Source organism: Theropithecus gelada, chromosome 19 (genome assembly GCF_003255815.1).
Source record: "Theropithecus gelada isolate Dixy chromosome 19, Tgel_1.0, whole genome shotgun sequence".
Taxonomy (NCBI): domain Eukaryota; kingdom Metazoa; phylum Chordata; class Mammalia; order Primates; family Cercopithecidae; genus Theropithecus; species Theropithecus gelada.
In genome coordinates, this window is record NC_037687.1 from 20,984,722 (window position 1) to 21,000,034 (window position 15,313).

At 42.5% G+C, this 15,313-nt stretch overlaps 1 protein-coding gene and 2 pseudogenes across 2 annotated transcripts in view; 1 reads left to right on the forward strand and 2 right to left on the reverse strand.

Annotated features, from left to right (window-relative positions):
- Positions 1 to 15,313, forward strand: part of LOC112611883 — a 272,327-nt pseudogene that overhangs the window by 144,824 nt on the left and 112,190 nt on the right.
- The window catches only part of LOC112612816 (zinc finger protein 43-like), a 108,532-nt gene that overhangs the window by 20,265 nt on the left and 72,954 nt on the right, over positions 1 to 15,313 (reverse strand).
- On the reverse strand, positions 11,467 to 12,554 carry LOC112612835 (annotated as a pseudogene). The gene has a single exon (XR_003116892.1). The product of XR_003116892.1 is annotated as a UPF0690 protein C1orf52 pseudogene (transcript).

The following is a 15,313-nucleotide window of genomic DNA, read 5'->3' on the forward strand; positions in this document are numbered from 1 at the left end:
GTGGCCGGATCTCAGCTCACTGCAAGCTCCGCCTCCCGGGTTCACGCCATTCTCCTGCCTCAGCCTCCCGAGTAGCTGGGACCACAGGCGCCAGCCACTTCGCCCGGCTAGTTTTTTGTATTTTTTTAGTAGAGACGGGGTTTCACCGTGTTAGCCAGGATGGTCTCGATCTCCTGACCTTGTGATCCGCCCGTCTCGGCCTCCCAAAGTGCTGGGATTACAGGCTTGAGCCACCGCGCCCGGCCTGGGCTTTGGTTTTATAAACTTGTCCCTAACCTGTTTTCCCAAAGTATTCTGTGTCTTTTAAAATTGTCTCTGCAATTTCTTTTCTTTTCTTTTTTTTTTTGAGACAGAGTCTCACTCTATCAGTCTGACTGGAGTGCAGTGGTATAACTCCTCATGGCTCACTGCAGCCTCCACTTTCCAGGGTCCAGCAATCCTTCTGTTCCATTCACCTGAGTAACTGGGACTATAGTCATGCACTATTATGTCTGGCTAATTTTTAAATTTTTTTTCGTGCAGACAGGATCTTACTATGTTGTGCAGGCTGCACTTGAACTCCTGAGCTCATGTGATTTTCCCATCTCAGCCTCCCAAAGTGCTAGGATTACAGGTGTGAGCCACCGTGTGCTTCTGCAATTTCTTAGGAGGATTATTCCCAATAATAAACAGTATTATATAGTCACAAATCTAAAGGGGATCTTGATTCTATTATTAAAGTGTCACTATTCAGGATTTCAAGGATCTGTGGCAGCTACTTTAGCATTGTAGTGTGATCTATGGAGGTGAATGGGCTTTGGAGTCAGACACAGTTGATCCTGAGTCTCAGCCCAGCCACTTAGTAACTGTGGGTCTTTGGACAAGTTTCTTGATGTGGAAGAGTTCTATAAACAACATACACAAAAAAGGGCAGAATGATACTGATTGCAAAAATGGTAGCAATTTTTCATTTCTCCTATATCCATGTCTATTGCCAGGTGCTTTTACAGCTGTTCCCATCGAGGTCCAGAACCTGTTTTCTGAACACTGGAGCTGGCTGGCCTTGTTTACTCAGGACAGTGGAAACTTGTGAACGTGACAGTGGGCTAGTTTGGGGCCTAGACTCAAATGGTCTTGAATGCTTCTATTTTTATTTTATAATGCTGTCATCGCCATTAAAAAAGCCCATGTTAGCCAACTGGAGGATAAGGTACCATGGGGTGGAGAAACAAGTTGCCCCTGTTGACAGTCACAGAATCAGAAGTGCACTCCCAGAAACACAGCTGCCCAGTCAACAAGCAGCTGATGATACATGTCTGAAGGAGCTCAGCTGAGACCAGAAGGATGGCCCCATTGAGACCAGCCTAAATGACTGACTATCTCGATTATGACCTAATAAGTTTGGATGTTTTGTTATGCTGCAGTAGCTAACTAATGCATGCACCCAGTTCAGTTAGGATGCTGGGATTTAATGACAGGTTGATTACTAGTTACCTTCTAATAGTGGACACCCTAAAGCTACTGAGTTTTCCCTGATTTAAAGTTGGATGTCTTGTAAGACCATACTGAATAATGCAGGAGTACATGTGGGCATGTATATATGTGGTTGGCACTTATACTCACAAGTATCTCACACTACAGGAGAAAACAGATAACCACAACCTGACCATTAGGGCCAAGGCCACGTAGCAGAATAAGTTTGCCTTTAATCTATTGTCTTCATATCTAATAATTGGAGGTCAAGACTGTGGACAGATCTGAAGACAGAGGTTTTTCGCCTGTGGGCCCGTCAGCCTTTGTTCACTGTCTGATCTCTGGAAGAGGGGTGGCAACAGATGGCAAACAGTGGTTATTTTATTCCTGCTGCCCTCTGCTTTTTCTGTGGTCACTCTTTTCTGTTTCATCCTCGGAACTAAAAAGAGATGTTGGTAAAGAGAGGGTGTCACCTTACCTCTGGCAGAAAGGGGATGTTCAAGCCCTTCACCCCCCTGATGTCAGAGCTTCACTTCAATGTGACAGCTACTAGCCATGTGTGGCTGCTGGGTGTCTAAAATGTGACTGGTCTGAATTGCAATGTGCTAGAAAGGTACAATACAGAGTTAGTTTCAGTGATTTAGCTCCAAATATATGTACTTAACTTCATGCATAGTTACACATTGTTCACATATTAAAATTATAATATTTTGGATATATTGGGTTAATTAAATTGTTACAGTCGAGTCCACCTGTTTCTTGTTTCTTTTTAAAGTTTGGCTACTAGGAAACTTAAAATTCACATGTGGTTTACATTTTATTTATTTTACATTTTATTATTTCATTTCAGAGGATTGCCTCCTTTTAAAAATCTCAGGCTGCCTGCTCAAAGGACCAGAAGCCAGGAAGGTCATAAAAGTTGAAATTTTAAAATAATTATTATATTCTTTGGCCGGGCGCGGTGGCTCAAGCTTGTAATCCCAGCACTTTGGGAGGCCGAGACGGGCGGATCACGAGGTCGGGAGATCGAGACCATCCTGGCTAACACGGTGAAACCCCGTCTCTACTAAAAAATACAAAAAACTAGCCGGGCGAGGTGGCGGGCTCCTGTAGTCCCAGCTACTCCGGAGGCTGAGGCAGGAGAATGGCGTGAACCCGGGAGGCGGAGCTTGCAGTGAGCTGAGATCCGGCCACAGCACTCCAGCCTGGGCGACAGAGCCAGACTCCGTCTCAAAAAAAAAAATAAATAAATAAAAATAATTATTATATTATTTTCATTTGTGACTAGTCATATAATAAATTATTTATAAATGCATATAACCCTACGCACAAGTTTAAATGCAAATACCCTCTGGGATGGACCCGGCTCAGCTCAGGGAGGAACCCCTGCCGGAAAAACATGCAGCCTAGGCTGTCGCTCAGCCTAGGTTCATTTAGCCCAACACCTTTAGGGCCTGAGGGGGCGGGTCTTAAACATTATCCAATCAGAAACGCTGGGCTGGACCGGCTTCCGGGTTCGCTGCGGGCTTTGTTTCTCGCTGCAGCCGGAGCTCCAGGTCTCGTCTTCACTGCCCTGTATCCTCTGCTCATACAGGTCCAGCCTCTGTGGCCCTGTGACCTGCAGATATTGGGAGATCCACAGCTAAGACGCCAGGACTCCCTGGAAGCCTAGAAATGGTGAGAGTGCTGGGTCCTACATCCCAAGAGGGGAAGAGGCTGGTTGGAACCGGTGGGAAGTGACTGTGGAGGGACTCAGGCCTCCCCTCAGTCAGCTCCACAATCTGCTCCCCGAGTTCTCCTTGCCCAGCTCGGCCTCAGTCGCCTTCGGCCATAAGATGGCGGCTACGCTGACAGCCGGGCCCCGGGAGTCCTGTCTCCTCCCTGCGTAGTGACTGTGCCCTGGCCTGGAACCTCTGCACCAGCAGCGCCTCGTCGCTCCCAGATTGTGCGGGGGACCAGGGAGGGGCGTCAGGGGAGAATCCTGACTCAGGATGCAGGTTCATGAATGGGAAGAGCTTTGGTCTGTGGAGTTCCCAATTCTTGTTTTCTCCTATTGAAAATGTTTGGGAGTCACTGCAAAAATATTAAAGATTTAATCAAAGAGCGATTCAAAAGTTATGGAGCACCCAGCTATGGTTTGTAGTTTGTGGTTCATTGGAGGGGCTTGAAGGAAAGACTTTTATAAGGTGCATGATGAAGAAAACCAAATCCAATAATTGGTTAGGTACAGTTACATACTTTCTTAATTTGTACAATCAAGGTGGAAATTTCCTGGTTATGTAATCGGAGGTTAATTGGTTAAGCCTGAATTTTGTTTCCTTCAATGTAGTAGTTTACAAAAAATGCGTTTGAGTAAGAGTTTTTAAAAAGTAGGGACCTACTTAATAATTAAGTAGGGACTTAATTATTCTCACACTGCACAGGGAACTGCTTTTCCCCTGGATTTTTCACATGTGTCCCGAGCCTACCCCCATGTGTCTCAAGTCTACCCTCTACCCCTCATTCCTTCAGCCTAACTCTGGCTTGCAGTAAAGTACCAGATTTCCAGTTTCTTCTGACAGTCCCGATGACAACGTTCCTTTCCTGATTCACATTGTCAACTATTTTTCCTTGAGTGTACATTTCTGATACTGTATTTTGGTTAATCATTTTTTGACAAAGCATTGGATGGCACTTTAAAAAAAAATTGTTTTGTTTGGAAATATTTCCCATGAGAATAAAGCAAAGAATAATCCCCTGACACTATTGTAAAAACTCTCTGTGCCTCTTCTTTTTTTTAATCTTCCCTAGGCACAGAGATCTTATCAGAAAGTTTTCAGATCAAGGCTTTCCTTTGGAAACTTTATGGAGTGATGTGTCCTCAGCCAACCTTCAGTTTTTTTCTGGTCCTGGGTTTCAGTACTGTCTGAAGATAAACCAAGATGCCCACCATGGCTTTGTCTACTAGAGTGTCTAGTGAATATCAGCTCCCGGGTTATTTTTCTCCCTGAGGACAACCTGAGGTATAGAGTGTATCCTCAAGGGAGTAGGTGGATGCCCTGGGGCTGAGAGGCATCTCCTGGCATACTCTTCCTTTGAAAAGCCAACCCCTTCAGACATTAAGATTGTCTTCACCCAACCTAGCTTCCCTTTCTTGGAGACACATTACTGGCCAGCCAATCAGTTGCTGAAATCGAGAGGGAAACACCGAAATCATTTTTTGCCCCTTGGATTCTCTAAGTTTTGTGAAAAAGTATCCCAAAGACAAAAAAAAAAAAACAACTTATGTAAGTGAGATGGTGGAAGAACTTACAAAATAAAATGCACATGGGACAGTACTGGGCATAATGCAGTGTCTCCTGAGTGAGTGGTTATTGAGCACAGGAGCAGGATTCGGTGGATGAATCTCTGAAGTGATTGACTGGCCTGACTTGACAAATGAGTCAGACACATCTGTTTTCTAATCAGCACTGATACTCCCTTGGTTTGTCGCCTGGAAAAGATTTGTTTTCACTTATTTTGACTTCCCCTTTTTTTTTTTTTTTTTAGTAGAGACGGGGTTTCTTCCTGTTGGTCAGGCTGGTCTTGAACTCTTGACCTCAGGTGATCCGCCCGCCTCGGCCTCCTAAAGTGCTGGGATTATAGGCGTGAGCCACCACACCCGGTCTTTGACTTCCATTTTTTAATGGTAAATTGCATTTTATTAGTAGGACTTGAAAGGTAAGAAAATACATATAAAGGGCATAAAAGCTGGGTTTCAGAAAATAATTAGTATCTAATCATATATTTCATTTGTTAAAAATTCTCGGCCGGGCGCGGTGGCTCAAGCCTGTAATCCCAGCACTTTGGGAGGCCGAGGCGGGCGGATCACGAGGTCAGGAGATCGAGACCATCCTGGCTAACATGGTGAAACCCCGTCTCTACTAAAAATACAAAAAACTAGCCGGGCGTGGTGGCGGGCGCCTGTAGTCCCAGCTACTCGGAGGCTGAGGCAGGAGAATGGCCTGAACCTGGGAGGCGGAGCTTGCAGTGAGCCGAGATCGCGCCACTGCACTCCAGCCTGGGTGACACAGCGCGAGACTCCGTCTCAAAAAAAAAAAAAAAAAAAAAAAGTAATCTCTTTGTCATTCTGCTATTAGTGAGTATGCTTTCTGTCCACACAGGCTTGTGTGGTTGCTGCAGGCCATTTCCGCTTTTCTGATTCAGTTTCTTCTAGTGATTGCAGATATCTTCCACTGCAGAAAATTGCAATTTACTAGTTCCCGTTGTGTTTCTTGACTCATCTACACAGAGTGAGTACTAAAAGATTCAGTTTTAAAAAGAGTTTTTGTGCACATCAAAAACGTTATTCCTCTTTTGTAACCTGTTCATGTCTATGTCTATTATTTGCATCAAGTAATGACTCAAATAGTTCACATTTTAAAACAACAGAGAACATTAAAATAAAAAATCTTTCATTAAAGTGAACCATTCCAACCTCCAAAAAGATTAAAACATGAAACCACTCTTTATATCCTGTTTCAAATATCTCATAATAATCACAGAGATTCTAGAAAGCACTTGTTTTGTTTAATAAAATATAAGCATTTAAGTTTAAGATGGTCTGGATTTGTTTTTGTTTTCCACATTCTGAAAAAGTCCTACAAAATAGCAAAAAAGGAAAAAAAATAATAATAAAAGACTTCTTAAGTTATTGCATGCAAACCCAAACCCAACAAGACATTAAAGTCAAGTGATTCCCTATGGATTCACTGAGGGGGAGAATTTCAGTACCAGTCGTCTAGGTTTCAGATTAAGTCATGGGCTCAGTGAGTGAATTCACAGTATTAGCTCTGCGTGTGTACACAGGATGCTGTCATTGCATCACTGTGAGGTCACAGATGGCAGCATCAGTCATATGTATCTTGGGGCTTTTATAATGCTGTTATAACCACGGCTGTGCAAATATTACTTCCAGTTCCTGCTTTGCATACCTAGGCTTTTTCTGTATAATGTTCAAAGAAAGAGACCAAGCTTTTTTTTTTTTTTTTTTTTTTTTTTAAATTTAAATATTAGGCCGGGTGCGGTGGCTCAAGCCTGTAATCCCAGCACTTTGGGAGGCCGAGGCGGGCGGATCACGAGGTCAGGAGATCAAGACCATCCTGGCTAACCCGGTGAAACCCCGTCTCTACTAAAAATACAAAAAACTAGCCGGGCGAGGTGGCGGCGCCTGTAGTCCCAGCTACTCGGGAGGCTGAGGCAGGAGAATGGCGTGAACCCGGGAGGCGGAGCTTGCAGTGAGCTGAGATCCGGCCACTGCACTCCAGCCCCTGGGAGACAGAGCGAGACTCCGTCTCAAAAAAAAAAAAATAAATAAAATAAATAAATAAATAAATAAATAAATAAATAAATAAATTTAAATATTGAGTTTTCTGAACCATTTGTTGGAGAGTCAGTTTTTTTCCCCATTGTTTGGTCATGATAATGGCCATGCAATGCCAAGCTGGAGCTACTGCTTTGTCCATTTCTGGAGCATCCAGTCTGTGAGTGCCTTCAGATTTACCCCAGTGGCCCTCCCTGAGGTGTGAAATGGTGGCGACCTCTGGCACCTGTTACTGCCTGACCCATGCAGCTCCCAGCCCTGCCCTCCCCACTGTCCTGGGTATCCTGTGCTTGGAGGTCTGATCACTCCTGCTTCCACAGCACACCTCCTCTTCTGCCTCCTTCAACTCCCTTCTTCCTAGTTCTCATGGTTGGGCACTTGGTTTCTTAGAGATGCAGAAGCAGCGTGGCACCTTGGGTTCTGAACAGGGTGAGCAGATACAGAAAATGGGGGCAAATAATATTTTGTAATATGTTAGAGATTATTTATTAAATATTAAGCCAACACTTATTTTTTGAAAAAATATTACTTGATTATGGTAGAAATTTTTTTTTTTTTTTTTTTTTTTTGAGACAGTGTCTCACTCTGTTGCCCAGGCTGGAGTACAATGGCATGATCTAGGCTCACTGCAATCTTCCCTTCCTGGGTTCAAGCCATTCTCTTTCCCCAGCCTCCCAAGTTGCTGGGATTACAGGCGCACAATACCACATCCAGCTAATTTTTGTATTATTATTATTATTATTATTATTAGATTTTTTTTAGTAGAGACAGGGTTTCACTGTGTTGGCTAGGCTGATCTTGAACTCCTGACCTCAAGTGATCCACCTGCCTCAGCCTCCCAAAGTGCTGGGATTACAGGCCTGAGCCCCAATGCCCTGTCTGTAATCTTTTTTTTTTTTTTTTTTTTTTTTTTGAGGCAGAGTCTCTCTCTGTAGCCCAGGCTGGAGTGCAGTGGCAAAATCTTGGCTCACTGCAACCTCCACCTCCCAGGTCCCAGTTCAAGCAATTCTCCTGCCTCAGCCTCCCAAGTAGCTGGGATTACAGGCACGCATCAGGATGTCTGGCTAATTTTTGTATTTTTAGTAAAGATGGGTTCTCCCCATGTTGGCTGGTCTGATCTCGAGCCCCTGACTTCAAGTGATCTGCACACCTAGGCCTCCCAAAGTGCTGGGATTACAGGTGTGAGCCACCACACCCAGCCATGTGTAATCATTTTTATATGTTGCTGGATTTAATTTGCTAGTGTTTCTGAGAATTTCTACATCTATATTTATATGGGATTTTGGTTAGTAGTCCTCTTGTGATTCTTTTGTCTGATTTTGACGTTGAGGTAATCCTTGCTAATAAATGAATTAAGAAATATTACCTTGCTGAAAGGGTTTGTGAGATATTGATAGTAACTTTTCATTAAATGTTGGTGAAATTTAAAATTTAAGCAACTTGATATGCTTTCTTATTTTAAAATATTCAAATTAATCTTTTTACTTGTTACATGGCAATTCATATACTCAATTTTCTTATATATATAAGTAGTTTGTGTGTGTGTTTGTATATATAGATATATATATACAGATTCTATTTATAGAATGTTTTTCTAATTTACTTCTATAATCTGTGCCTATCACATTTATTTTTACTTCATAGTATACTGTGAAAATTGATATTCTGGTTACTTGACATGAAATAATCTGGAATAAAAATATAAAATAAGACTTTAGCCCTATCAATTAATAACTCAAATTTTTCTCAATTGTTAGAATAGAGAATATAACTATAATTGTATTATTTAATTCTCATGTTTACTTTCCAAAACAAATGACTTAATATAATCTTAGCTAAACTGACATTTGACTGTGGACTTTATAAAGCAGGCAAAGAAATCCTCTCTTTTATTTTTAGCAATATTTAGGTATGACAGAAAAATAAGTTTTAATAAGAGCAACAACAAAATAATATTATATTTAAAGAAAGCTATAACCAAAAGATAATCTGACAATCACTGTTATTAGTATTTAGGGCATAAAATATGTGAGGCATTATTCCAAGCCATTGAACATTGATAGGCTTAACTTCTAAGAGTTTACAGTGACTATATCAAATATTTATTGAATAAAAAATTGCACTGTTTTAAAAATTATATTTTAAATTAATACATAATCACTGTATGTATTCATTGGGTACTATGTCATATTTTAATATGTTTATGTGCAAAATTTTTTAATCAAGCTAACTAAAAGATTTATCACCTCACATAGTTAGGATATTTTTGTGTCAAAAACATATAAAATCTCTTTATAGCAATTTTGAAATATAGAATGCATTATTTATTATAGCAACTATTCTGTGCGATCAATCACTTGATCTTATTCCTTCTAAGTGAAACTTTGTACACTTTGATCAACATTTTCTCTTTCTTCATCCACTTTCTTTTCTAGCCTCCATCACATTTTTTACTTCTGTTAAGTTACATTAAGGTCATTAGTGTAATTATAGAAACTATATTTTCTGGTATACAATAACTGCATGAGCATAATGTTAAATAACTTTATTAGAAAGTTTGAATAATTAGGCATAGGCTGTATTTTGGCCAGTAAATATAAAACACTCATTGTTTTCAAACACCAGACAATTATTTTAAATGGAAACTTTCTTGTTTGTTTGTTTTGTTTTGTTTTTCGTTTGCTTTTTTGTTTTTTGTTTTTTTTGTGGGGGGGAGACAAAGTCTCCCTCTGTCTCCCAGGCTGGAGTGCACTGGCATGATTTCAGCTCACTGCAACCTCTGGCTCACTGCAACCTCCGCCTCCCGGGTTCAAGGGATTCTCCTGCCTCAGCCTCCCAAGTAGCTGGGATTACAGGTGCCTGCCACCACGCCTGGCTAATTTTTCTACTTTTAATAGAGATGTGGTTTCACCATATTGGTCAGGCTGGTCTGAAACTCCCGACCTCAGGGGATCTGCCCGCCTTGGCCTCTGAAAGTGCTGGGATTACAGGTGGGAGACAGTGCTCCCAGCCTTAAATGGAAAGGTTTTAGGCCTAAAATATGTCATTGAATTATGACAGTGGAATCCCAAGAGGTAATATTTTCTGAGCATTGTAAATAACAAAAAAAAATCGTTGACTAAAGTAAATTCAACAAGTAGTATCTAGCCAAATCAAATTAAATTAAGAATTTTACAATTGCTGGGTGCAGGGGCTCATGCCTATATCTCAGCACTTTAGGAGGCTAAAGCAGGAGAATTGCTTGAGCCCAAAGTTTTGAGACCAGCCTGAGCAATATAGTGAGACCTCATCTCTCCAAAAAGTGTAAAAATGAGATGAAAGAATTGTTTGAGCCAGAGAGATCGAGGCTGCAATGAGCTGTGATCAAGCTACTACACTCCCACCTGGGTGACAGAGCAAGACTCTGCCTGAAATTTTATTTTATTTATTTTTTTGAGACGGAGTTTCGCTCTTTTTGCCCAGTTTGGAGTGCAATGGCACAATCTCGGCTCACTGCAATCTCCACCTCCTGGGTTCAAGCGATTCTCCTGCTTGAGCCTCCTGAGTAAGTTGGGATTACAGGTCCCGCAGCCATGCCCAACTAATTTTGTATTTTTAGTATAGACGGGATTTCATCATGTTGGCCAGGCTGGTCTCAAACTCCTAACCTCGGGTGATCCACACGCTTCGGCCTCCCAAAGTGCTGGAATTACAGGCGTGAGCCAACGCGTCTGGCCAAAAAATTTTTTCAATTAACATCTGAATTAAATGAAAGATTCAAGCTGAGATTATTTTTATGAATTCAGGGAAGTGCTAATAAAAAAGCATGATGATTAAAGCCAAAAATCTGAATTCAGGTCAATAATTTTGCCAGTATTACTTTAGTAATATAGAAAAACATAATTTTGGCCATATATGGGTATTATTCTCTACAGTCATGTACTTTTACTTCAGAAATTTGTATAAATATAGAATCAATTTCTTAGTAATAGAAATTATATTTTACAAATTATTATTACTTTATGGTATATTAAGGAAAGGATATGTTCTAACTGATGTAACTTTAGGTTTCTCATTAGATGCCATTGTGTGCCACACAAAAAAAACTGTAAAATATTTTTTCAGAAACATATTTGTGCATTTTAGAAAAATATTATGCATTCTAAATCTTTATAAAATATTTTATATGCTAAAATCTTGAAAAAGTTACAGAAACCTTTAAAATGCTGAAAAAATATATATATATTTAATTTATTTATTTATTTTCTAGACAGTCTTGCTCTGTCACCCAGGCTGGAGTGCAGTGACAGATCTCAGCCCACTGCAACCTACGCCTCCTGAGTTCAAGCAATTCTCCTGCCTCAGCCTCCCAAATAGCTGTGATTACAGCTGCCTGCCAGTGCGCCTGGCTAATTTTTGTATTTTTAGTAGAGACGGGGTTTCACCATGTTGGCCAGGCTGGTCTCGAATTCTGACTTCAGGTGATCTCCCCACCTCGGCCTCCCAAAGCGCTGGAATTACAGAGGTGAGCCACCGTGCCTGGCCTGAGTAGAAATATGGTTTTTTTTGTTGTTGTTGTTTTAGACAAGCTACTCAAGCACTCTTTATTATAAAATGAGAATGCTAATAATACCTTGCTAGGTTGTTTAAGGATCAGAGAAAACATATGCACAAAGCACCTGGAACACAGGAGGCACTCTTTAAATGGTAATACTTCTTATTACAACTTAAAATGTCACACAACAAATAGGGTACTTGTCACAGACAAACATTCAAATGTTAATGTTATGCAGTAATAGTAATATTGATAAGTAATTTTATTTCCATGGTCTATTTACACTGTACAAAGACTGTTGAAAAACACCCTACAAGTTCACAGTACATTACAATATATTTACTTTAAAAATACATTCCTTTATAAAAGGTTTATAGAACATTGGCATGTCAACATGTGACAAAACTCTCAAAAGCATGTCACCAATTCTGTGAGAGCAAGAATGCATCCAAGTGTTATCAATTTCACAATCACAAGTCACCAGTTGAGTTTTAAATACATACATGTTTTAAATTAAAAAAGAATTCTACAGTGGAAAGTTCTTGAGGCAATACTTATTAGTTCATTAACGTATGCACTTTCATGGAGATGTGTCATAATAACCCACAATATCAACTTAATCTGTCCAAAGAAACTTTTCAACAAGCTTAGCAGTCCAGAAATTCTGGTCATTTGTTTCTACTTTTTCTTCTTTGCTGGTTCTCCTGGCTCTACTTTGCGCTTTTTAGAAGTATGCTCATCTTTTTCATCATCTGATTCCAACGTCTCCTCCCCTTCCGGTAGAAGCGTAGCTTTCTTAGCATTCTGTGGGGCATCATCACCGTTGTCCTCATATATGTTAGACCATTTTATTGCCATGTCAAGCTCTGGAGGAGGAGGCTTCTTCTCAGTGGTGTAGGTCTCAGGAGGTGGTACATAATTTGATTTCCATATTTTGAATTCCTTTGGAGGCTCCTCAGGCGCCTTGACGACGTGCCTCTCCCAGTCTATCTGCTTGTTGAGCGGATTGTAGAGAAAGGCCGGGCAAGTCACGCTCCTAAACAGCTCGTCGGGTCCCGGGAGCCGCTTCTCTGCCTTGTTCCTACAGCCGACCGCCGACTTCGCTGGATCCGGGGTTCTGCGACTCTTCTCCTCCGGCTCGATGTTATCCTCCTCGTCCGAGGAGCCTGAGTTGCTGCTCCCGTATGCCGCGATATACCTCAGAGGGTCCTTCTCCTCCGCTGCCATGACTGCTGCGAGCGACGACCCAGCACTCCACCGGAAGCCCTAGAAATATTTTTAAAAAGTGAGAATTTTCAGGCCGGGTGCGGTGGCTTATGCCTGTAATCCCAGCACTTTGGGAGGCCAAGGCGGGCGGATCACGAGATCAGGAGGGCGGATCACGAGGTCAGGAGATCCAGACTAGCCAAGACCATCCTGGCTAACACGGTGAAACTCCGTCTCTACTAAAAATACAAAAACAAAAAATGAGCCAGGCGTGGTGGCGGGCGCCTGTAGTCCCAGCTACTCCAGGGGCTGAGGTGGGAGAATGGCGTGAACCCTGAAGGCGCAGCTTGCAGTCAGCCCGAATCACGCCACTGCACTCCAGCCTTGGCGACAGAGCGAGGCTCCAAAAAAAAGAAATTTCAGCCAGGAACGGTGACTCACGCTTGTAATCCCAGCACTTGGGAGGCCGAAGCGGGCGGATCACGAGGTCAAGAAATGGAAACCATCCTGGCCAACATGGTGAAAGCCCCTCTCTACTAAAAAAAATGCAAAAAATTAGCTGGGCGTGGTGGCGCGTCTCTAGTCCCAGCTACTGGGAGGCTGAGACAGAAGAATCGTTTGAACCCGGGAGACAGTTGCAGTGAGCCGAGATCGCGCCACTGCCCTCCAGCGTGGTGACTGAGCGAGACTCTGTTGTATCAGAAAGAACAAACAAACAAACAAACAAAACAGGCCGGGCGTGGTGGCTCACACCTGTAATCCCAGCACTTTGGGAGACCGAGGCAGGCGGGTCACCTGAGGTCGGGGAAACCAGCCCCACACCACCCGGCGGGTACCCAGAGCCCAGCAGAGACAAAGGAATTAGAAAGAGACAGAATAACAGTTTAAAAGGCGGGTCCAGGGGACCGCAACCGGAGCGTCGGAGGCTTGCTCACGCCCTGAGCTCTCCGCCTCCACCCAATTTATTGGTTTACAAGCTCTTTGTTCTTAGGGCAAAGGGGAGGGGTAAGAAGGGATGAGGAAAAGGATTAATCAGTGAAGGAGAACTCACGAGTCATTCAATAAGATGTATAGCAGTGGCAGTTTCTGTGAATTTCCTCAAGCAAAGGCGTGTGTCTCAACTACTTAAGATCTTTAACTTACCAGGACTGAAATGGGTGGGAGTGGGTTTCAGGAGAAGCCAGGATGTTTGATTATACTCCACTGCTTCAAAGGAGTGTTATTTCCCCCAGCAACCTGTGGCATGCGTGGAGTTGTTATGCTCTGGGGGCATAAAGATATGCAACAAGGAGACTTTTCTTCTCAGAGGTCGCCCCTGGCTCCCTGTGGGTGTCACACAGGGGAGACCAACTCATCTGGCATCCCTGAAACTCTCTTTCCCACAGAGGCCAGCCTGACCAACATGGAGAAACCCCGTCTCTACTAAAAATACAAAATTAGCCAGGCGTGGTGGTGCACGCCTGTAATCCCAGCTACTCCGGAGGCAGAGGCAGGAGAATTGCTTGAATGGGTTGGGCGGTGAGGGGGAGGGGAGGGAGGTTGCGGGGAGCCCAGATCCTGCCGTTGCACTCCAGCTTGGGCAACAAGAGAGAAACTCCATCTCAAAAAAAAAAAAATTAAAAATCAAAGAGAATTTTCTAGGTACAGAAGAAAACCAAAAGAAGAATCCAGGATGTAATTAAACTAAGAAGTAAGTGCTCTTCTTAGATATGAGTGAACAAACAAAAAATTTCCATGGGTTGTCCAACTTTTCATAAGAATAATGAAAAAAAAAAAAAGACAACACAAATTAACTGCAGACATTTCAAATGTGGTATCTTTCATAAGTGAAAAGAAAATTGCAACTCATGTTACCCACAGTTATGGGACTTAAGTTTAAAATGTTTAACCCAAGACGATGGGAAAAATAGAAAATATACTAATAATGTGGAATGAATAAGAAGCTATAAGGATGACAAGGTTGGGCACAGTGGCTCACACCTGTAATCTTAGCACTTTGGGAGGCCAAGGTAGGTGGATCATGAGGTCAAGAGATCGAGACCATCCTGGCTAACATGGTGAAACCCCGTCTTTATTAAAAATACAAAAATTAGCTGGGTGTGGTGGTGCATGCCTGTAGTCCCAGCTACTCAGGAGGCTGAGACAGAAGAATAGCCTGAACCCGGGAGGCGGAGGTTGCCATGAGCCCAGATCGCTCCATTTCACTCCAGCCTGGGTGACAAGAGCAAAACTCTAAAAAAAAAAAAAAGAAGAAGAAGAAGAAGAAAAGAAAAGAACAAAGTGCAAATCAAAATATTTTCAAAAGAAAACCCACTAATTTGATTATCAACAGAATCCTCCTAAATGCATACCTCAAAAAAATATTTTACATACCGAAAAAAAAAAAATGAAAGTTTTTTCTTTTTTTTTTTTTTTTTTTTTTGAGACGGAGTCTCGAGCTGTCGCCCAGGCTGGAGTGCAGTGGCGCGATCTGGGCTCACTGCAAGCTCCGCCTCCCGGGTTCACGCCATTCTCCTGCCTCAGCCTCCTGAGTAGCTGGGACTACAGGCGCCCACCACCGCGCCCGGCTAATTTTTTGTATTTTTAGTAGAGACGGGGTTTCACTGTGGTCTCGATCTCCTGACCTTGTGATCCGCCCGCCTCGGCCTCCCAAAGTGCTGGGATTACAGGCGTGAGCCACCGCGCCCGGCCAAAAATGAAAGATTTTAAGACTTGATTTGGGGCCGGGCGCGGTGGCTCAAGCCTGTAATCCCAGCACTTTGGGAGGCCGAGACGGGCGG